Source organism: Manis pentadactyla, chromosome 4, assembly GCF_030020395.1.
Source record: "Manis pentadactyla isolate mManPen7 chromosome 4, mManPen7.hap1, whole genome shotgun sequence".
Lineage (NCBI taxonomy): Eukaryota > Metazoa > Chordata > Mammalia > Pholidota > Manidae > Manis > Manis pentadactyla.
In genome coordinates this window covers 67,189,763-67,215,379 of record NC_080022.1, presented here as the reverse complement: position 1 = coordinate 67,215,379, position 25,617 = coordinate 67,189,763, and the positions used below count along the sequence as shown (strand labels likewise).

The window sequence follows — 25,617 nt, the reverse complement described above, 5'->3', positions numbered from 1 at the left end:
GATGGACTGTATCTGTCTTGCTCAATTTTACAATATCTAATACAGAGATTGGCACATAATATATAATTCAGTAAAAATTGGGTGAATTAAAAAGGTTTTTGTTAGAATTAAATGAATAAAGTACCTAACATATAGATCATAAACTCTATAAATATTACTTGGTTTTTTTTTGAGTTTACATGTACAGACATTGGTTTCCAAAATACTGTTTTCCCAATGTAACACTTTTAAGTAGCAATGCTGAGGCTCAAATCCAAGTTTATTCATCCAAAGAGAATGATTTCCAATTTTTTGCATATGAGAATGCCATTGCAATGTAAAAATATTCATTATGTCTATTCATATTATGAAACATAGATCTAACATCTTGAATAATATGCAAGACAAAAAGACAACCAATTCATTAACATTTTTAAGGAAATACATGCATCTAAAAATCATAGAATTTGAAGTTCTTGATTGTTATTGTGTCAAAGTTGTGCTCATTAATGTGTATTTGTGTATGTATATATATCTATGCCTGTTTGTATATAGATAGATACATACACATTGACTTTAAAAAACTATGTCTTTTAGTATCACACAAGTTTATAACCACTGATTTACCAATATGAAGTATGTGTTTGTGTGAAAGGAATATTAATTAACCAAAATGATTGGAGAGGATATCTTATAATGTAATGTAATATGAGAAGTATAATAAAAGGGATTTGAAATCACTATCCAAAAATCATTTCATTGTCATTGAGCTAATTGAGAAACTGTATCTTTGCCTATAACATATACATATAAAAACAAAGTAAATATGAACACATTTAAAACACTGCAAGTTCTTGAATGTTTACACTGTCAAATATTTACATGAGAAAAAAATAAAAACTTTTAAATTATTTTGACTGAACTACAGAAAAGATCCAGGTACCCTGAAATATTTATTTGCCTCACAAAGAAAACTTTCCACTAGGATATTTAGTGTAATTTCGGTAACCTTACCTAGTCCTTATATTTCTCCATACATCTTTCTGAGCAACATTCATCTTGCACCAGAGCCTCATGTGATTCTCAATGTTCCAATGACTGATATTTGGGATGTATTCTATGATTGTTGTGAGAAGATTCTTATTGTCCTATACTATTTTCACCACCACATTTGATATGGGTTTAATAGGTAGAATCACTGAGAAAATTCATTTTCAAGATTGAAGTAAATGATGGACACCAATCTGTTCAATCAAGTGAATGGATTATTACAGCTGTTCTCAACCAGAGGCAATTTTATCCCCTAGGAGATATTTGCCAATATCTGGAGACATATTTGGTTGTTGATTACTATAATCTGATAGGCAGAGGCCAAAAATTCCACAAACACCCTATCATGTACAGGAAAGCCCTCTAGAACAAAGAATTATGAGGTCTAAAATATCAACAGTGCTGAGATGAAAAAACTCTATTTCATTACATTACTCTATTTTAAAACTCTGAAATGACTACTTAACTCTTGTAAAAATTACAGTAAAAGTAACTAACATCACTCTTACATGGACTTAGAATTTATCAAGAAGAAAATGAGACAGCATATTCAGAGGAGGCATATTCTTTCAATTTTATATCTATAAGAGCACACATTTATCTGCATAATTTGAACAAGGAACACATTTCACTGCAAAGTATATACTTTTTGTTAAAATGATTACCTAGTGATTATGTTCAATTAAGACATTAATTTGAAGGGCAAAGTCAAGAATTCTGAGATGTCTATTGGAAGTCAGAACTTTGCAAAATGTATAGACTTTGGGCTGAGTGAACTGCTGTTGAAAGGCATTTTTGTTAAGATACAGTTGTCTTTTAAATTGCTAAAAATCATTGAAGAGATAACTACAAATCTGATCTTCCATCAAGTGCCAGTTGCAGAACATTTTTAGACATAAACACGGATAATATAAAGAATAATAATATATCTCAAGGGATATTATAAGTCTATAATTCCTTCAAGGGTGCATGTAATGTCATAAATTGTAGGAGAAAACTCAAGCAGTTTAGTTATAGGAACCCTGAGATGAAATTACAGCTTTTATAATCCCCTGAGAGGATATTCTTTTGGTATAATGGAAATTGTAGTTGTTTAGAAATACTCTGCTCCCTTGGCCTCAGAAAAGTACAATGGTCATTCAAAGATTGAAAAACACTAAGCAGGTGTCTGAAAAGTGACTTGAACTCATCATAGAATAATAGAAAAATTATATTGAAGTCATTATGGTATCTACTAAGTATAGGATGATATTCTTTCTAAAATAAGAGTTACAAGAGACACCCACATAATTACAGCTATAAGAGGAGATTTTACAGGTGTAGCATAAAGATACTAAAGTACATATGGCTAAAGCTTAGCCAGTTTTGCATTAAATATATAAAAGACCTTTATAGCCACATGAGAAGACATATCCTTTATACTAAATGTCAACAGCTAAATAAACAAATATACCATATTAAAAAGAACAAAATTAAATATCATGGGGTATTGAAACAACACAAAGCTCACAAAATATAATTGTAGATATACTCAAATTTTGAGTTGTAAGAACCCCAAGGCATATTGTTCAATTTGAGAACTCTTGTATTTGCCATGAATTGCATATGCATGTATTAATAGACCTGTTCCTCTTCAATGAGAGCAGTCTAATAGGAAGTTAACTTTAATAAATATTTCAAGTGTATGATTAACAAATACAAACAGATAATAAATGAATTTATTTTAAGATGCTAAGTATCATCTGTTATGTGCAATAGTGTCATAATTGTCAGTTAAAGATTGTCAATTCACAGTCCTGATTGAAAATTAAAAAAAACTGTTTTATCATATCTTTACACAACCTAAGCCATAGAACTCTTTTATGGTTTCCATAAATTAAAGTAAAGGAAAAAATAGGTTGCTAGTAGAAGATCCTATCTGAAAGAGGTCAAAATCTCAATATTCTGAATTCATTTTACTCAGTTTCCTCATTTTTCTTAGGAAGAAATCTAAACACATTTCATTAAAAAACGCATTGTCTCAGGAGATCAATGCACAGGTATCTTTAACATCATGTTGCTTTAAATCTGCAATTATGAGTGTCTCTCTGGAATCCAAAACTGTGTAATAAGTGAAGTTCAAGAAATTTGACCATGTGAATTACTTTTTAAAAGTTGCATTTATATAATAACTGCTTTCTTCCTTCATATAAATAAAATATATAAATAACATATAAATAAAATAAATTAATTAATTAATTAATAAGATACTTGATGACGGAGTGGTGAGATAAAGAAAAGAGGTTCCAGAATGTTTGGCTCACCAATGTTTCAAATCTTGTCAGGGCTTATATTTTTACTTAGATGACTAGATTGGCTTCAAAAGCAAATTGAATTGCTTTGCCTAGTGACATTTGAAGACTTTTATTGCATAATAACAAATATCTAGAACACTGTCACTCTGTTTTACTTACTCTTACATTCTAAATTGCCACTACTTAGTAAGCTATTGACCTGAAATTCATGGTATGACTTTTAAATATTATCAATATCATCAACATCAATAATAATAGAATGTCAGGCATTTAAAGCTTGCAAATAAATGTATTACTTATTTTGCATTACAGAGATAGTATCAATAGCAAAGATAGGCAAAAATGCATAAACTGAAAGCCATTCTTTCAAAGGACTTTGACTTTTCTCCTTTATTTCTCAATGAGTTTAACTGCACATTCAATTTCTCTTGGCTCTGGTCAGTGTAAAAAATAGAAGGTAACCTGGATTGGGTGTCCCTAGATTTTTTTCATTTTAGTAAAATATAAAAATACAAATTTGCAGAATTTCTTAGGTTTGGCAACCTTTTATTTTTCAAATACCATATACAAAAACCTAATGCCTATTATTTAAAATAATTTCATAAAATAAAAAGGTATTTTAACTTCCAGAATGTAATAAGGATAAAGAACATATAATCATATAACAACTGAGTCTTTGAATTGAATAGTTAACTCCTGAAAAATGCAGGGTTTGGGGGATCAAGCCCCTTGCCCTATGCAGTTGAAAATACATGTATAATGTTTGATTCAATAAAAACTTAACTAGTAATAGCCTACTGTTAACTGGAAACTTTACTGATAACATAAACAGTTGATTAGCACATATTTTGTATGTTTTATGTATTATATAATGTAGTTTTTACAGTAAAGTAAGCTAGAGAAAAAAATGTATTTTTCAAATTGTCATAAATCTCCAAAACTTTTCCAATATGTTTACTTAAAAAAAATCCATGTTTAAGTGGACCCCTGCAGTTCAAACCCATGTAGCTCAAGGGTCAACTGTACTAGAATTTTAGGAGAAACTCACATTGCTGAATGAGGTAGTAGTACATAGAAGAGACACCACTCATTCTAATTCACACAAGCACACAACAGACGTTTAACACGATGGGAATACATGTTTTCCTGTATGTAAAAGATGCCTGGAGGTAGGTAGTCCAGGCTTGGAGTTGAGAACCCAATTGCATTATTTAGCCATGGCTCTCATTAGAGAATTATCTGAGACTGCAAAATAGCTACTAGAAGATCAAATAACACATTTGTATTTCACACTATGCAAAGATTAGAAGAGTGCACCCTCTCATTAAAGGAGATTTCTTGGAAGTTACATATAATACTTCCCCAAGCACATCGTCACACTATGCAAAGATTAGAAGAGTGCACCCTCTCATTAAAGGAGATTTCTTGGAAGTTACACATAATACTTCCCCAAGCACATCGTCAGCTAGAATTTAGTCACATGGCCTGATCCAGCTGTGAGAGGGATTGAGAAATATAACCTTCCTGATAGGTGGAATCATGTGCAAGTAAAAACTAGGCTTCTATTACAAGAAATAAAGAGAGAGAGATGTTAAGAGTTGCTTTTTTCTTTTTTCCATTTTGGAGCAGATACAATGTATTACTCCCCAATACTGGACCAAGAGGCTTCAAAACTTTGACCTTAAGATTATTCAGTGAGTCTAATCTAATCTCAGTAAGTACTGCATAATGAGAAGAATGTTGGCATAGAAGTAAAAAGGCCCAAGGGACTTTGAACATTTTACATAAGATTTTCTAGATCTCAGATTACGTATAAAATGAGATCAATATTTCATTCAACAAATTGTTCTTTCAACAAATACATTTTGAGTGCTTATTGTATACTATCTACTTCCTAATAATTCCATATTGCAAGAATCTCTATATGTGTCCCCAAAGCAGAGGCTAAAGATTGTAGAAGAGAGACACAGTAGGTCAAAAATCAGTTCTTCATTATTCAGAAATTAAATACAATATTCAGTCAGTGTACCTCCAGGAGAAGGATGCCAGAACTCATCACAAGACAGAAGACTCTTAAACAGAGAGCATGAGGCATCTATTAGAAAGGTGTCAATTCCTCCCAATTAACTAAGTATATGAGTAGCTCAAATTTGCTTTGCTGACTTCAAACCAGAGTTGGGCTCATTTTGAGAAAGGATTCAGGTTTACTTTACTTTTATTTCAAATTGTTTTGTGTTTCTCAGTGCAAGTGTCACCACCTATGTAGTTTTTATATGTTGGATTTGCCAGCACAGGCTGTGTACATCTCCCCTCAGGAGCATCTCTTTTGAAAAAAGGAGGTTGGAAGCCTTTTGGCATAAGAATAAAAAGTGAAGTAGAAAATGTGGAGTTCAATATTAACATAAACCCTTTGATCATAAGGAACATTGATCATTTGGGATAAAATCAATAGAGTAACATTTCACTGTGTTGTTTTCCCTTGATGATAATGATATTGTTTTAAATAATGCCATTTTCTAAAGTAACATTATAGTGCTTGCAGATTTTAATTTCATGTACTTAACAATCATCTAGCATAATGCACTGAATAACATTAATTTTCTGATTATTAATATTATTATCTTAAGCTATTTCATATTTAGGGAAATAATCGATCTTGTTCTGCACTAGATGTTATTTTAGTTCTTAAAAGATATATAACATTATGGATTTTTAATAATTATTTAACACATATTTATCCAGAGTCTTTAAACAGGTAAAATGATTCAAAGTACTAACTGTTTGTATAGTGTTACTGAATAAATGACTACCTTGTGATATTTCAAGTATTTCTATAGTTGTATATTTTATTCATATATAATAATATATAAACTAGAATACCTGGTATTCATTCTATATGTTTATTTTATTTTTAATGATATTGTTTTTAAGCATTTAGGTGTGTTTGAAAGCAAAAAAATTAAAAGACTTTAAACTGAAGATGTATATGCTCATGTTAGGTTAAGAAATGATACTGCTCTAGTCATATAGTGGGCCCTCTAATAACTTATAGCAGAAAGCCTTGAACAAATTCACACAAGTGCATAAGCATTATATGCACAGTAGTTTTTTTTTTTTTTTTTTTTTTTTTATTGAAGGGTAGTTGACAACAGTATTGCATTACATTAGTTTCAGGTGTACAACACAGTGATTCAACATTTATATACATGATAATTCTAGGTACCAGGTATCACCATACCAAGTTGTTACAATATTTTGACTATATTCCTTATGCTATACATTACATCCCGGTTACTTATTTACTTTACAATTGGAAGTGTGTTTAAATATATATATATATATATATTTTGTGAGGGCATCTCTCATATTTATTGATCAAATAGTTGTTAACCACAATAAATTTCTGTATAGGGGGGTCAATACTCAATGCACAATCATTAATCCACCCCAAGCCTAATTTTCGTCAGTCTCCAATCTTCTGATGCATAACGAACAAATTCTTACATGGAGTACAATTTCTCTCAGAACATGAGGGGGGAGGTTCTAAGCCTCACCTCTGCTGCTCCCCATTTTCTCACCTGATGACCCCCCTGTGACTGTGCCTGTCTTAGGTTGTTCCTCCCTTGAGGAATCTTACCCGTCTCTGGCTAACCAGTCATCTTCCGGGGCCATACAGGGAAATGTTAAGTTGGTAAGTGAGAGAGAAGCCTTATTGTTTGAAAAGGTTAGCTTTTTACTTCTTTGCATATTTATGCCCTGTGGCTTCTATGCCCAGCATTTGTCTTGAGGTATCTTTACCACTTGGAAGAATTATGATACTCGGTAAATTTGACATGTGGCACGAGTTCTATTTAAAGGTTGTGATTAGGTAGGAAGAAGAAAAGCTATAGAAGTAGCAGGCAGAAGAAAACCTGGGAAGATTGATTATTTCTTTGACATATCTTCTTGTAGAGTAACTTCAGCATGGATAGGTTTTAAACTACTAATTAAATTGTGCACACACATTAACATAATAGGAATATAGTTACCTAACCAAAGCATACCTGTAATTACCAGCCATCTCCAGTGAAACCAAGAAAACCAGTTAGGCACCCTAGGCATTTGTGAAAACCCATCTATGATATGGTGGATATTGTCCGACTGAACTTAAACAGTTTGAGAGAATTCAGATAAACTAGAACAACCCATTCCTGGGGACTGTTCATATCCCGTATGTTCTTTTAACGATAAATAGTCTGTGGTTGTAAGATTTTGGAGTGCCACAATTTGCACTTCTCCCAATTCTTGGTTGAGTTCCAACAGTATAGATCCAGTCCAATTTTTGTTTTACTGTATGCACAGGCCAGCTTAGATATCTCCTTCTTCATTCCCATGGCAAGTCCAGGAACTGGTGGGATGAGTGCATCTACACCTGTGACAGTGCGTGGATCTTTGTTGGAGTTTTTTTTTTTTTTTTTTTTTTTTTTACTGATCATCTTCTGTCATGAGTCTTCCCGAGAGTGCTGATGTTGGAAGTTCTTTTTCATATTGTATCTTAGTTCATTTTCGGGGTAGCCAAATTAGGCTTTGATCCTCTGTATAAACACAAACAGACCCTTTGCCTACACTTTTATATGCCCTTTATATCATTGTGTAGCACTCATTAGAGGTCACCACATAGGAACTGCTTTTTTTTTTTTTTTTTAATCATTAATCTACACTTACATGATGAATACTTTGTTTACTAGGCTCTCCCCTATACCAGGTCCCCCCTATATACTCCTTTACAGTCACTGTCCATCAGCGTAGCAAACTGTTGTAGAATCACTACTTGTCTTCTCTGTGTTGTACAGCCCTCCACTTTCTCCCACCCCGCTATGGATGCTAATCTTAATATCCCTCTTTTTCTGCCCCCCCTTATCCCTCCCTACCCACCCATCCTCCCCAGTCCCTTTCCCTTTGGTACCTGTTAGTCCATTCTTGAGTTCTGTGATTCTGCTGCTGTTTTGTTCCTTCAGTTTTTCCTTTGTTCTTATACTCCACAGATGAGTGAAATCATTTGGTATTTCTCTTTCTCTGCTTGGCTTGTTTCACTGAGCATAATACCCTCCAGCTCCATCCATGTTGCTGCAAATGGTTGGATTTGCCCTTTTCTTATGGCTGAGTAGTATTCCATTGTGTATATGTACCACATCTTCTTTATCCATTCATCTATCGATGGACATTTAGGTTGCTTCCAATTCTTGGCTATTGTAAATAGTGCTGCGATAAACATAGGGGTACATTGGTCTTTCTCATACTTGATTGCTGCATTCTTAGGGTAAATTCCTAGGAGTGCAATTCCTGGGTCAAATGGTATGTCTGTTTTGAGCATTTTGATGTACCTCCATACTGCTTTCCACAATGGTTGAACAAGTTTACATTCCCACCAGCAGTGTAGGAGGGTTCCCCTTTCTCCACAGCCTCGCCAACATTTGTTGTTGTTTGTCTTTTGGATGGCAGCCATCCTTACTGGTGTGAGGTGATACCTCATCGTAGTTTTAATTTGCATTTCTCTGATAATTAGCGATGTGGAGCATCTTTTCATGTGTCTGTTGGCCATCTGTATTTCTTTTTTGGAGAACCGTCTGTTCAGTTCCTTTGCCCATTTTTTAATTGGGTTATTTGTTTTTTGTTTGTTGAGGCGTGTGAGCTCTTTATATATTCTGGACGTCAAGCCTTTATCGGATGTGTCATTTTCAAAGATATTCTCCCATACTGTAGGGTTCCTTTTTGTTCTATTGATGGTGTCTTTTGCTGTACAGAAGCTTTTCAGCTTAATATAGTCCCACTTGTTCATTTTTGCTGTTGTTTTCCCTGTCCGGGGAGATATGTTCAAGAAGAGGTCACTCATGTTTATGTCTAAGAGGTTTGTGCCTATGTTTTCTTCCAAGAGTTTAATGGTTTCGTGACTTACATTCAGGTCTTTGATCCATTTTGAGTTTACTTTTGTATATGGGGTTAGACAGTGATCCACTTTCATTCTCCTACATGTAGCTGTCCAGTTTTGCCAGCACCATCTGTTGAAGAGACTGTCATTTCGCCATTGTATGTCCATGGCTCCTTTATCAAATATTAATTGACCATATATGTCAGGGTTAATGTCTGGATTCTCTAGTCTGTTCCATTGGTCTGTGGCTCTGTTCTTGTGCCAGTACCAAATTGTCTTGAGTACTATGGCTTTATAATAGAGCTTGAAGTTGGGGAGTGAGATCCCCCCTACTTTATTCTTCTTTCTCAGGATTGTTTTGGCAATTCGGGGCCTTTGGTGGTTCCATATGAATTTTTGAATTATTTGTTCCAGTTCATTGAAGAATGTTGCTGGTAGTTTCATAGGGATTGCATCAAATCTGTATATTGCTTTGGGCAGGATGGCCATTTTGACGATATTAATTCTTCCTAGCCATGAGCATGGGATGCGTTTCCATCTGTTAGTGTCCCCTTTAATTTCTTTTAAGAGTGACTTGTAGTTTTCAGAATATAAGTCTTTCACTTCTTTGGTTAGGTTTATTCCTAGGTATTTTATTTTTTTTGATGCCATTGTGAATGGAGTTGTTTTCCTGATTTCTCTTTCTGTTGGTTCATTGTTGGTATATAGGAAAGCCACAGATTTCTGTGTGTTGATTTTGTATCCTGCAACTTTGCTGTATTCCGATATCAGTTCTAGTAGTTCTGGGGTGGAGTCTTTAGGGATTTTTATGTACAGTATCATGTCATCTGCAAATAGTGACAGTTTGACTTCTTCTTTGCCAATCTGGATTCCTTGTATTTTTTTGTTTTGTCTGATTGCCGTGGTAGGACCTCCAGTAGTATGTTAAATAACAGTGGGGAGAGTGGGCATCCCTGTCTAGTTCCCAATCTCAGCGGAAATGCTTTCAGCTTCTCGCTATTCAATATAATGTTGGCTGTGGGTTTTTCATAGATGGGCTTTATTATGTTGAGGTACTTACCCTCTATTCCCATTTTGCTGAGAGTTTTTATCATGAATGGATGTTGAACTTTGTCAAATGCTTTTTCAGCATCTATGGAGATGATCATGTGGTTTTTGTCTTTCTTTTTGTTAATGTGGTGGATGATATTGATGGACTTTCGAATGTTGTGCCATCCTTGCATCCCTGGGATGAATCCGACTTGGTCATGGTGTACGATGGTTTTGATGTATTTTTGAATTCGGTTTGCTAAAATTTTGTTGAGTATTTTTGCGTCTACGTTCATCAGGGATATTGGTCTGTAGTTTTCTTTTTTGGTGGTGTCTTTGCCTGGTTTTGGTATTAGGGTGATGTTAGCTTCATAGAATGAGTTTGGGAGTATCCCCTCCTCTTCTATTTCTTGGAAAACTTTAAGGAGAATGGGTATTATGTCTTCCCTGTATGTCTGATAAAATTCCGAGGTAAATCCATCTGGCCCGGGGGTTTTGTTCTTTGGTAGTTTTTTGATTACCGCTTCAATTTCGTTGCTGGTAATTGGTCTGTTTAGATTTTCTGTTTCTTTTTGGGTCAGTCTTGGAAGGTTGTATTTTTCTAGGAAGTTGTCCATTTCTCCTAGGTTTCCCAGCTTGTTAGCATATAGGTTTTCATAGTAGTCTCTAATAATTCTTTGTATTTCTGCGGGGTCCGTCGTGCTTTTTCCTTTCTCATTTCTGATACTGTTGATTTCTGTTGACTCTCTTTTCCTCTTAATAAGTCTGGCTAGAGGCTTATCTATTTTGTTTATTTTCTCGAAGAACCAGCTCTTGGTTTCATTGATTTTTGCTATTGTTTTATTCTTTTCAATTTTATTTATTTCTTCTCTGATCTTTATTATGTCCCTCCTTCTGCTGACCTTAGGCCTCATTTGTTCTTCTTTTTCCAATTTCAATAGTTGTGACATTAGACCGTTCATTTGGGATTGCTTTTCCTTTTTTAAATATGCTTGGATTGCTATATACTTTCCTCTTAAGACTGCTTTTGCTGTGTCCCACAGAAGTTGGGGCTTGGTGTTGTTGTTGTCATTTGTTTCCATATATTGCTGGATCTCCATTTTGATTTGGTCATTGATCCATTGATTATTTAGTAGCGTGTTGTTTAGCCTCCATGTGTTTGTGAGCCTTTTTGCTTTCTTTGAACAGTTTATTTCTAGTTTAATGCCTTTGTGGTCTGAAAAGTTGGTTGGTAGGGATTCAATCTTTTGGAATTTACTGAGGCTCTTTTTGTGTCCTAGTATGTGGTCTATTCTGGAGAATGTTCCATGTGCACTTGAGAAGAATGTGTATCCTGTTTCTTTTGGATGTAGAGTTCTGTAGATGTCTATTAGGTCCATCTGTTCTAGTGTGTTGTTCAGTGCCTCTGTGTCCGTCCTTATTTTCTGTCTGGAGGATCTGTCCTTTGGAGGGAGTGGTGTGTTGAAGTCTCCTAGAATGAATGCATTGCATTCTATTTTCTCCTTTAGTTCTATTAATATTTGTTTCAGGTATGTTGGTGCTCCTGTATTGGGTGCATATATATTTATAATGGTTATATCCTCTTGATGGACTGAGCCCTTTATCATTATGTAATGTCCTTCTTTGTCTTTTGTTACTTTCTTTATTTTGAAGTCTGTTTTGTCTGATACCAGAATTGCAACACCTGCTTTCTTCTCTCTGTTGTTTGCTTGAAATATCTTTTTCCATCCCTTGACTTTAAGTCTGTGCGCGTCTTTGGGTTTGAGGTGAGTCTCTTGTAAGCAGCATATGGATGGATCTTGCTTTTTTATCCATTCTATTACTCTGTGTCTTTTGATTGGTGCATTCAGTCCATTTACATTTAGGGTGATTATTGAAAGGTATGAATTTATTGCCATTGCAGACTTTAAGTTTGTGGTTACCAAAGGTTTAGGGTTAGCTTCTTTACTATCTTACCGTCTAACTTAACTCGCTTGTTGAGCTATTATAAACACAGTCTGATGATTCTTTATTTCTCTCCCTTCTTATTCCTCCTCCTCCCTTCTTCATATGTTGGGTGTTTTGTTGTGTGCTCTTTTTAGGAGTGCTCCCATCTAGAGCAGTCCCTGTAGGATGCCCTGTAGAGGTGGTTTGTGGGAGGCAAATTCCCTCAACTTTTGCTTGTCTGGGAATTGTTTAATCCCTCCTTCATATTTAAATGATATTTGTGCTGGATACAGTAGTCTTGGTTCGAGGCCCTTCTGTTTCATTGTATTAAGTATATCATGCCATTCTCTTCTGGCCTGTAGGGTTTCTGTTGAGAAGTCTGATGATAGCCTGATGGGTTTTCCTTTGTAGGTAACCTTTTTTTTCTCTCTGGCTGCCTGTAATACTTTGTCCTTGTCTTTGATCTTTGCCATTTTAATTATTATGTGTCTTGGTGTTGCCCTCCTTGGATCCTTTGTCATGGGAGTTCTGTGTATCTCTGTGGTCTGAGAGGCCATTTCTTCCCCTAGTTTGGGGAAATTTTCAGCAATTATTTCTTCAAAGACATTTTCTATCCCCTTTTCTCTCTCTACTTCTTCAAGGATACCAATGATTCTTATATTATTCCTTTTCGATTGATCACTCAGCTCTCTTAAAATTCTTTCTTTCCTGGAGATCCTTTTATCTCTCTCTGCATCAGCTTCTCTGCGTTCCTGTTCTCTGTTTTCTAGTTCATTAATGGTCTCTTGCATCTCGTCCATTCTGTTTTGAAGTCCTTCCAGAGCTTGTTTTATTTCTGAATTCTCCTTCCTTAGTTCTTGCATATTTCTCTGCAAGTCCATCAGCATGGTTATGACTTTTGTTTTGATTTCTTTTTCAGGAAGACTGGCTAAATCTATCTCCCCTGATTCCTTCTCAGGGGAAGATGTAGCAGATGCCAAAGCTGTCTGGGTTAGTCTTGTCTGGATCATATTTTTTTGCCTTTTCATGTTGACAGGTGCTATTGACTGTCAGCTGGGAGGGCCAAAATTTTCACTTGCTACTGGCCTTTTTTTACTAGGACAACTGCGACCCCTAGTGGCTTGTATTGGGTAATTGCGTGTAGAGTGGGTCTTTGTGTCTTGCCTGGCCAGAAGGGAGAAATTTCCCTTTCTGTGGGCGGAATTTGTCTCAGGCTGCTTCTCTGCTTTCGCAGCGCCCGGTGGGGTAATGGATGGGGGGGCTGCTTGACTGTTTGCCTCCGTGAGGGGTCTCAGAGCTGTTGCCCAGGGGGTTAGTGCACCCGGTTTTCCCTGTAATTTCCAGCTGCTGTACTGTGACCTGGGTTGTTTCCGTCAAGCTGTTAAGTCCCTGTCCCTTTAAGACTTTCAAAAAGCCCCCGCTTTTCTTTGTCACAGGGGCATCAGCTTCGGCACCCGCTCAGAGGTCTTACTCCCTGTTCCCCCAGTATCCAGGGCCCCCTGGGCACGTACTGTGTCTGCGCTCTGGCCCGGATGGCTGGGGCTGGGTGTTCGGCAGTCCTGGGCTCCGTCTCCCTCCCGCTCTGCCTGCTCTTCTCCCGCCGGGAGCTGGGGGGAGGGGCGCTCGCGTCCCGCCGGGCCGGGGCTTGTATCTTACCCCTTTCACCAGGCGCTGGGTTCTCCCTGGTGTAGCTGCAGTCTGGCCACTGTCCTGCGTCTTCTGGTCTCTCTTTTAGGGCTAGTTGTGTTTGTTGTATTTTCAAAAGTATATATGTTTTTGGGAGGAGATTCCCACTGCCTACTCACGCCGCCATGTTGGCTCCGCCCCTCTGCACAGTAGTTTTTTGAATTGGAAATTTGCATGTAGATAAAGACTGTTTTTCAGGATTCCTTTCCAGGTCCCCTATCCCGCTAGAAAAAGAAGATACCAGCTCTCCACTTCTGTCTGAATGAGAAGAGAAAGGGTCTGTGGTGGACTTAATGGAGGTCTAGACCCAGATTAGGCTTTGAAAACCTTGACTCCTAGTAACACCAAAATCAGGGAATAGTAACAGTAGTAGTCATAGTACTAATAAATAATAAGTAACAGTTAGTGTGGGTGATAAGGTAAAATGTAATCCTGAGAGGTGTGATGCAGTTACATTCTGACGTCTTCAGGGGAACAGCTTTCAGGGAAGACAGTCTGTAGAGGATGACAAAAAGACTGCTTGACAGAGAGAAAAATTGAAGGGAAATTTTCTGACAGCTTTCTATTTTTGTGGTTTCAGTTTCTTAAGGCTTGTCTGAATTTCTGCTCTTGAGGTCCCTGAGACAGTCCTCTTTCCTAATAATAAAACCATGTTTTTTGCTTAAGGTGGTTTTGTTATGGGTAGTCAAGGAACCTTAATTTAAGTAATACTTTCCATATGTCACCTCATTCTTAAAATCTCCAGTAAGTGCCAATTGCTTCCAAAAGGGATCTCAGCCTCACTACTACTAACACTTTAGGCTGCACAGTTATGGAATCTGTTCTGTGCATTGTAGATTGCTTAAGCTGCACCCCTGGCCTCTACCTTCCAGGTGCTAGAGGCTCCCTGTTGTGACAAACTAGTCTTTTGGCATTGTGAAGCCCCCACCCACTGGAGGAGGGGCAAAATTGCTATAGATTGAGAACTACTGGAATACAGGATAAGTCTAATGCCAATTAACAGTAGCCATAGGAAATCCCATTTGAATCTCTTCCTGGCATTTTTTTCTTCAATTCATTATCCTGCAAATTTGAAGGTCCCGTACTGGGTTCATTCCAAGTTATGGACATCACCAACACTGCCAGCTGCAGGCCATACTTATGTCTGGTTATTCTGACTGCCTTTTGTCTAGACAAGTTTATAGGCCCTTCAAAAATGAATCCTAAGACCCTCCCTTAAGATACTGGTAAAGCGACATTTGGAATCTCATATATATCTGAATTTGTAGGAAAAATATGATAAATTCATCAGCTTTCATATCAACAAATTGAGTTGAGATAGGTTGGATGACAGATCCTCAGCTGGTAAAGTTTTACAGTCTAGTATTAGCAGTTTTGCCCTTTTCTCTGTCAATAAAACAGACAGTATTGACACCTTGTCAGGATAAATAAGCCTTTCATTCCATAGCACTGCACTGGTAAAGGGAATGGAACCAGCTACGAACTCTCTACATCTATTTTTGAAAATTGATAATATACAGGAAAGAGTCCAGCACTTCAATTCTGGCAAGTATTGTCAGATTAGAAATGGTGGATAGAATATGATGCTCTCTTATGTGTAAAGTTTAGTTCATGTAAAAATAAAGAGCTGGGAAAAAGGAGTTCAAAACCAACTGATACCCTCACTGATGCTAGCCCTGGGCTAATTTTGTCAATCAAGAAGCTGTGAGGCATGTATTAGGGCTGTATTAGTCATGAGGAAAAGAGGTAAGTTTTGGGCTTGTTCAGTTTGGTGAGTTGGAACATATACAGGCATGAATTTTAGTTGCTCTAAGGATTACACCACCAGTGAAAGGTGTTCAGAAAATTGAGCATCCCAGCAAAAGGAGACAACAAGGAAACGGTTCTGGCCTTTGCTATGAGTGGTGAATTTTCCTTTGTCAATCTGTAATATCAAGCCTGGCTTCACATAGGTTTGCGATTTGTATTTTCCAGAAAACACATGTACAAAAAGGCACACACACCAGCCCCTGCTCAGAAATTACCATAAAGTAGTCCCTGGTAGGGACTAGAGTAAAAGCAAAGCGTCTCTCTTCTCAGGCCTCACCATATTTCCCCAGAGAAAGCCCAATGAACGTGGATGTGCCATCCAAGTTCACATCTAGTGTATCTCATTGATTTTCCAGAAGCAAAAAGTAGTTACAATGAAAAAGAGAGACTATGACAGGGAAAGGGAAGAAGGAAGGAAAGGAGGCAGGAAAGGATTAAGTTACATCCAGATACCTCATGGTGATATTGACTAAAGGCAACAAGAAGGCATTTGAGTAGAGCCACATTGAGAAAAAATTGACAGCACTTACCAATTTAAATTGCATGCACCCTTTAACTATGACTGCTTCATCTAAAAATAGCACCTCCTTCAATTTCCCCTTTCCCTTACTGTACTTTCTTTCTTTGTAGCACTGTCATCACCAGGCATGTGATTTAAACATAAATTTGTTTATTGCCTTTTGAGACCACTAAAATGTCAACTACATGTGTGTGAGTTTATCAATTTACTCCTGTTTCCAAAATATATAATATACTCTCAATAAAAAACTGTTAGAGATAGATGGATAGACATAGAGATAGATATAGATATAGACAGAAATAAATGTATATATATACATATATGAATGTGTAACATATAATCACATGACATATATTAACAAATATGTTTTATATAATGATGTCTAACAATATTCATAAAATATGAAATTCATTTTGTGTATCATAAATAACATTATAAGTGTTTATAAATCTAGCACTTTATGCTATAGCAAGATTTAGACATAACCTAATTGTCCACATATAGGGACTAAAGCACTGTGATCACAGAATTTTATGGCATACTATGTCTCTATCTATATATATTGACATGTAGAGATATAGAGAACATATTAAATTAAAATGTCATAGAAACATAAATGTAGTGAGGTGATATCATTTATGTTAAATACTCCCCCATCCAGATACAAGTTTTTAGAAAAAAAAAATACAGGTTTGTAAGTGTATAGGAGAAGTTCTCAAAAATCTCACACTAAAATGCTAGGGTAGTAACATCTAGGAAACACAATAACATGGAGGAGGAATAGCTGTGCAAGGGGCACTTCACTTATATTCTATATGTTTCTGAATTCTTTGACATTAAAATAAAAAACAAGGAATCAAAGATTATTTTCAAAAATCCTTAAAGGTGTTTTTAAAAATCATATTTAATAACCGTGGCATTTTAGCCTGTATACAGTGAAACATTTCTGTACATTTAAGTCCAAGTTAACTGCTACTTAATTATGTAACTAAGGAAACAATTTACTCCATAAGCAACTAGTTGCTATTCACATCAATGACAGCTATGCCACTTGTAATCAAAGTAGTTTATTAAAAACTAATCTAGTAACTGGCTATCATTATCTCTGTACCTATTGATCAATTGATAGTTCTATCATCTATCAAAATATCTACCCAGCAAATTATTTATTAGCGGTGTTTTTCAAGTCATGGGACTACCTGCTTTCAAGTTCCTTGGGCCCTTTTAAAAATTGATTCAGTGGATAGGACATCTGAAACACAAGCAACATGATCACAAATAAACAAGTAGGACTATATCAAACTAAAAAGCTTCTGCACAGTAAAAGAAACACTCAAGACAACTATGGAATGGGAAAAATGTTTGCAAGCCATATATCTGATAAGGGATTAATGTCCAAAGTATATAAAAACTCATACAACTCAATAGCAAATTATAATAATAATCCAGTAGTTAAAAATGGTCAAAGGACCCAATAAACATTTTTTCAATAAAAAATATATGAATGAATACTTACCTGGCAGGGGAAATACCACAATCACGAAGGTAGTTTTCCCAGGGCAAGGCTTATCCATTGCACTCCGGATGTGCTGACCCCTACCATTTCCCCAAATGTGGGAAACTCAGCTGCATCATTTCTGGTAGTGGGGAACTGTATTTGCTCTTTCCCCTGTAAAATATAAAATAAAAATAAAAAAATAAAAAATATATATATATGAATGGCCAACATACATGTAAATATGCTCAACATCACTAATCATAAGGAAAATTCAAATCAAAACCACTATGACATATTACTTCACACCTCTTAGAATGGCCATGATCAAAAAGACAAGAACTGACAATTGCTGGCAAAGATGTGGAGAGAAGAGAACCCTTGTTCACTGTTAGTGGGATTGTATATTGGTACAACCATTATGGAAAACAGTATGGAGGCTCCTCAAAAACTTAAAAACAGTAGAACCATACAATCAATTTCTGGAAATATATCTGAACAAAATGCAAACACCATATGAAAGAGATATCTGCACCCCCATGTTCATAACAGCATTATTTATAATCCCCAAGACATGGAAACAACCTAAATGTCCATTGATGGATGAATGGATAAAGATGTGGTGTGTATATGTGTGTACACACTTATATATAAAGGAATATTACTCAGCCATAAAGAGGAAATCCTGCCATTTGCAGCAATATGAAGGAAACATAAAGGAATTATGCTAGTGAAGTAAGTCAAACAGAAAAAGACAATTACTGCATGATATGATGTAGATCCACATATAATCTTAAATCTTAAAAAATATATAAATAAACCTCAGAAAAAGATATCAGATTTGTGATTACCAGAAGCAGGGAAAGGAGAAAGAATTAGATAAAGTGTTCAAAAGATGTACCCTTTCAGTTATAAGATAAATACTAGAACTGTAATGTACAATATGATCACTATAGTTGACACCGCTGTGTGGTATAGTTGAAAATTGTTGAGAGTAAATGTTAAGAATTCTCATCACAAGGAAAAGAACATGTTTTTTCTTTTTCTTTTTGTGTGTGTCTATATGAAATGGTGGATGTTAAATAAACTTATTGTGGTAATCATTTAATAATATTTAAGTCAAATCATTATGCTGTACACCTTCAACTTATAGTGTTGTATGTCAGTTATATATCTGTAAAACTGGAAAAAATAATAAAAATGTTAAAATAAAGTAAAGCCTAGTGATACAGAAACTGAAGGGAAAAAAAAAGATTCAAGATAAGATTATTTGGGGAAGGGACCTGAGATCTGTATTTCATACATGTTTCCCAGATATTTATCTTTGTACACTTTGAGAACCACTACTATATTGAAAAAATACAAAACTTTTAATCTAGACTAGGGAAATGTAAAATATATGGACAAAATGGAGCCTTCTTTCTGGTACTTTGATGAATCAGATATCTCTAATGAATATCTGCTACTACCAGAATACCTCATTTTTCAAAAAATTCCCAGACCTAACCCCCTGCCATTCTACTTCCCCATACCCTTCTGATATTGGTGACTGAGACTCTAGGATTCTAACTCTTAAACTCTTACTACCAGCTCTGTCAGTAGTTCATGGACTCAACTCAGAGCTCTTAGTTGAGAAGTCCTTCTCTTAAAGTCCTGAGTCTCCTCAGCTGAAAATTATAGAAATGATTCTCCATTTACTACCTCTAGACATCATTCTCATTTAATTGATTAATACTGTTGTTTGCTACTTTTTTGATAAACCCTGACCCTTTGATCTAACTGGTGATATTTTCTTTAATCCAGGCATCATATAACCACTCTTTCCTCTCTCTTTTTAGAACAAGGTTAAGAAAAACAAAGAAAGAGAAGCCTCCACCCCTTTGATCTGTTTGTATTTTATATATAACCCTGTGCCATCCTGTTCAAAATGGAAAAAAGAATTAGTGAATTATGATTTTTGTCTTCCTAACACCTTCTCTTCATTAACCAATTAATTAAGTAAACAAATGTACTGAATGTGTATGATATGTCAGGCTGTGTGCTAGGTGCTGGAGATACGACAGGGAATAAGATAGACCAAAGTTCCAGTTTCTAAGAGCTGACATTCTTGGGAAGGAGAAAGGATACATGGGCCCTGAATATTGTCTCTTTCTCTCCATTTCACCAGCAGTAGTTTCTCAGGAATGATTACCTTTCTATTGCTATGAATCCTGTGCTGAATTAAAAAACAAACAAACAAAAAGGCACATATTAAATAGTATGGTCTTCTGTTAAATATAGGTACTTTTTTCTCTTATACATCACTTTTTTATTTTTAATTGAGGTAAAATACATGTAGCATAAAATTTACCATCTTAACCATTTTTAAGTGTACAGTTCACTAGTGTTAAGTACATGCACATTTTTGGGCACCCAATCTTCATAAATTTCCACCTTGCAAATGGAAACTCTGAATAATGATTCCCCATGTCCCCCTTCCTCCAGCCCCTGGCAACTACTTTCTGTATCTATGAATTTAACTGCTCTGGATACCTCAGTGGTACCAAAGCGAACTCTCTAGCTTTTTGTGATTGGCTTATTTCACTTGGCATATCTTCAAGGTTTATTCATGTTGTAGCATGCATCAGGATTTCCTTCCTTTTTAAGACTGAATAACACTACATTCTTCATTGCCAACACATTTATATATGGGTTTATGTGTATGTATGCAGGTACTCATTTATACATGGTTGTTTCTACTTTTTGTGAATAATACTGTGATTAATGCTGCTGTGAACATGGGTATTTAAATATTTCTGAGATCCTTATTTCAATTTACTTAGGTATACACCCAAAGGTGGAATTACTAGATCATAAGGTAATATTATTACTCTTTATTTTCATATGAGTTCAACTTCCAATATCTTTGTAGGACTGAATCCTCTTGACATTTCCAAAACAGTTTAAAAGAAAGACCTTTCTGAGAGAGGACTTCCCCTTGGTCTAATACAGATAGTTAACCCATTCATTCCTTATAACATTATCATATTTTAATTACCTACATAGCACTGACAACCATCAGAACTCTATTTTTGTGTATGTATGGATGCATATTTAAGAATTTTGCTTATTTTAATTTTTTTTTAACTTAAAAATTATATTTAGACAGGAGGGAGCCAAGATGGTGGTGTGAGTAAAGCAGCAGAAATCTCCTCCCAAAACCACATATATTTTTGAAAATACAACAAAGACAACTCTTCCTAAAAGAGAGACCAAAAGACACAGGACAACATCCAGACCACATCCACACCTGTGAGAACACAGCACCTCACGAAGGGGGTAAGATACAAGCCCCAGCTCGGTGCGACATGGGCGCCCCACACCCCAACTCCCAGCGGGAGAGGAGTTGGAGCGGGGAGGGAGAAGGAATCCAGGACTGCTAAACACTGAGCACTAGCCATCCGCACCAGAGCGCAGACACAGTGCATGCGTGGGGTCCTGGATACTAGGGAAACAGGACAGTAAGACCTGTGAGCAGGTCCCTGCAGCTGGAGCCCTGGGGACAAAGAAAAACGAGTGCTTTTCGGAAGACTTAATGGGACAGGGACCCCACTGCTGGATGGAAGCATCCTGGGACACTTAGTCTAGCAGCAGGGAATCTGGGGAACTCTGGGCACTCTAACCCCCTGGGCAGCAGGGAGCACGGAGGACCCTCATGGAGATAAATAGCCTCCCAGCCACTCCTCCTCCAATGCGGCTCCACCATATCGGAGCAGCAGCCAGAGGCAGGCCATGCCCACAGCAAAAGTGGAGATAAACTCCATAGCAGCCAGGCAGGAATCAGAAGCCCTGTCTGTGTTCAGCTGTCCAGCACAAACCACTAGAGGTCGCTGTTCTCCCAGGAGAGGAAGGCAACAAACCAGCAAGAAGGAAAGTTCTTCCAGCCGTCAACCCTGCCAGCTCTGCAAACTATCTCTATCGCCATAAAAAGGCAAAATTTCAGGCAGACGAAGAAAACAGAGAAAACACCTGAGAAAGAGACAGACCTAACCAGTCTTCCTAAAAAAGAATTCAAAATAAAAATCATAAACATGCTGATGGAGATGCAGAGAAATACACAAGAGCTAAGGGATGAAGTCCAGAGAGAGATTACAGATGCCCGGAGGGAGATTACAGAAATGAAACAAACTCTGGAAGGATTTTTAAGCAGAATGGATAAGATGCAACAGGCCATTGATGGAATAGAAACCAGAGAACAGGAACTCATAGAAGCTGACACAGACAGAGATAAAAGGATCTCCAGGAATGAAACAATATTAAGAGAACTGTGTGACCAATCCAAAAGGAACAATATCCATATTATAGGGGTACCAGAAGAAGAAGAAAGAGAAAAAGGGATAGAAAGTGTCTTTGAAGAAATAATTGCTAAAAACTTCCCCAAACTGGGGGAGAAAATAATCAAACAGACCACAGAAATACACAGAAGTCCCAACAGAAAGGACCCAAGGAGCACAACACAAAGACACAGAATGATTAAAATGGCAAAGATCAAGGACAAGGGAAGAGTTTTAAAGGCAGCTAGAGAGAAAAAGGTCACCTTTAAAGGAAAACCCATCAGGCTATCATCAGACTTCTCACCAGAAACCTTACAGGCCAGAAGAGAATGGCATGATATATTTAATGCAAAGAAACAGAAGGGCCTTGAACCAAGGTTACTGTATCCAGCACGATTATCATTTAAATATGAAGGAGGGATTAAAGAATTTCCAGACAAGCAAAAGTTGAGGGAATTTGCTTGCAACAAACCACCTCTACAGGGTATTTTAAAGGGACTGTTCTAGACGGGAGCACTCCTAAGACTAAACATGTCACCAGAGAAAATAAAATCATAGCAAAGAAAGCAGACCAACCAAATACTAACTAAAGGCAAAAAATAAAATCAACTACCCACTAAAAGCAGTTAAAGGAAACACAAAAGAGCACAGAATAAAAAAACCAACATATAAAGAATGGAGGAGGAGGAATAACAAGGGAGAGAAGAAAAGAATCTCCAGACAGCGTATATAACAGCTCAATAAGTGAGCTAAGTTAGGCAGTAAGATACTAAGTAAGCTAACCTTGAACCTTTGGTAACCACGAATCTAAAGTCTGCAATGGCAATAAGTACATATCTTTCAATAGTCACCCTAAATGTAAATGGACTGAATGCACCAATCAAAAGACACAGAGTAATAGAATGGATAAAAAAGCAACACCCATCTATATGCTGCTTACAAGAAACTAACCTCAAATCCAAAGACATGTACAGACTAAAAGTCAGGGGATGGAAAAACATATTTCGGGCAAACAACAGAGAGAAGAAAGCAGGGGTTGCAGTACTAATATCAGACAAAATAGACTTTGAAACAAAGAAAGTAACAAGAGATAAAGAAGGACATTACATAATGATAAAGGGATCAGTCCAACAAGAGGATATAAACATTCTAAATATATATATGCACCCAACACAGGAGCACCAGCATATGTGAAACAAATACTAACAGAACTAAAAAGGGAAATAGAATGCAATGCATTCATTTTAGGACACTTCAACACACTACTCAGCCCAAAGGATAGATCCACTGGGCAGAAAATAAGTAAGGACACGGAGGCACTGAACAACACACTAGAACACATGGACCTAATAGACATCTATAGAACTCTACATCCAAAAGCAACTGGATATACATTCTTCTCAAGTGCACATGGAACATTCTCCAGAAAAGACCACATACTAGCTCGCAAAAAGAGCCTCAGTAAATTCCAAAAGACTGAAATTCTACCAAGCAATTTTTCCGACCACAAAGGTATAAAACTAGAAATAAATTCTACAAAGAAAACATAAAGGCTCACAAACAAATGGAGGCTTAACAACATGCTCCTAAATAATCAATGGATCAATGAACAAATTAAAATAGAGATCAAGGAATATATGGAAACAAATGACAACAACAACACAAAGCCCCAACTTCTGTGGGACACAGTGAAAGCAGTCTTAAGAGGAAAGTATGTAGTGATCCAGGCACACTTGAAGAAGGAAGAACAGTCCCAAATGAATAGTCTAACATCACAATTATCAAAACTGGAAAAAGAAGAACAAATGAGGCCTAAAAGCAGCAGAAGGAGGGACATAATAAAGATCAGAGAAGAAATAAACAAAATTGAGAAGAATAAAACAATAGAAAAAAATTAATGAAACCAAGAGCTGGTTCTTCGAGAAAATAAACAAAATAGATAAGCCCCTAGCCAAACTTATTAAGAGAAAAAGAGAATCACGTATCAACAGAATCAGAAATGAGAATGGAAAAATCACGACAGACTCCACAGAAATATAAAGAATTATTAAAACTACTATGAAAACCTATATGCCAACAAGCTGGAAAACCTAGAAGAAATAGACAACTTCCTAGAAGAATACAACCTTCCAAGACTGACCAAGGAAGAAACACAAAAGTTAAACAAACCAATTACGAGTAAAGAAATTGAATCGGTAATCAAAAACCTAAGCAAGAACAAAACCCCTGGGCCAGACAGATTTACCTCGGAATTTTATCAGACACACAGAGAAGACATAACACCCATTCTCTTTAAAGTTTTCCAAAAAATAGAATAGGAGGTAATACTCCCAAACTCATTCTATGAAGCCAACATCACCCTAATTCCAAAACCAAGCAAAGACCCCACCAAAAAAGAAAATCACAGACCAATATCCCTGATGAATGTAGATGCAAAAATACTAAATAAAATATTAGCAAACCGAATTGAAAAATATATCAAAAGGATCATACACCATGACCAAGTGGGATTCATCCCAGGGATGCAAAGATGGTACAACATTCGAAAATCCATCAACATCATCCACCACATCAACAAAAAGAAGGACAAAAACCACATGGTCTTCTCCATAGATGCTGAAAAAGCATTCGACAAAATTCAACATCCATTCATGATAAAAACTCTCAGCAAAATGGGTATAGAAGGCAAGTACCTCAACATAATAAAGGCCATATATGATAAACCCACAGCCAACATCATACTGAACAGTGAGAAGCTGAAAGCTTTTCCTCTGAGATTGGGAACTAGACAGGGATGCCCACTCTCCCCACTGTTATTTAATATAGTACTGGAGGTCCTAGCCATGGCAATCAGACAAAACAAAGAAATACAAGGAATCCAGATTGGTAAAGAAGAATTTAAACTGTCACTATTTGCAGATGACATGATATTGTACATAAAAAACCTTAAAGACTTCACTCCAAAACTGCTAGAACTGATATCAGAATACAGCAAAGTTGCAGGATACAAAATTAACACAGAGAAATCTGTGGGTTTCCTAAACACTAACAGTGAACCAATAGAAAGGGAAATCAGGAAAACAACTCCATTCACAACTGCAACAAAAATAATAAAATACCTAGGAATAAACCTAACCAAAGGAGTGAAAGACTTATACTCTGAAAACTACAAGTCACTCTTAAGAGAAATTAAAGGGGACACTAACAAGTGGAAACTCATCCCATGCTCGTGGCTAGGATGAATTAGTATCGTCAAAACGGCCATCCTGCCCAAAGCAACATGCAGATTTGATGCAATCCCTATCATTACCAGCAACATTCTTCAACGAACTGGAACAAATAGTTCAATAATTTGGATGGAAACACCAAAGAACCCGAATAGCTAAAGCAATCCTGAGAAAGAAGAATAAAGTTGGGGAGATCTCACTCCCCAACTTCAAGCTCTACTACAAAGCCACAGTAATCAAGACAATTTGATACTGGCACAAGAACAGAGCCACAGACCAATGCAACAGAATAGAGACTCCAAATATTAACCCAAACATATATGGTCAACTAATATTCGATAAAGGGGCCATGGACATACAATGGGGAAATAAGTCTCTTCA

At 36.4% G+C, this 25,617-nt stretch overlaps 1 long non-coding RNA gene and 1 other non-coding gene across 2 annotated transcripts in view; one reads left to right on the top strand and one right to left on the bottom strand.

Moving 5' to 3' along the window:
* LOC130683371 (uncharacterized) overlaps positions 1–25,617 on the bottom strand; it is a 261,280-nt gene that overhangs the window by 67,635 nt on the left and 168,028 nt on the right. The gene's annotated exons all lie outside the window — the stretch shown is intronic.
* LOC118914976 (U1 spliceosomal RNA) lies at positions 17,710–17,873 on the top strand. The gene has a single exon (XR_005025823.2). It is a non-coding gene; the product is annotated as a U1 spliceosomal RNA (small nuclear RNA).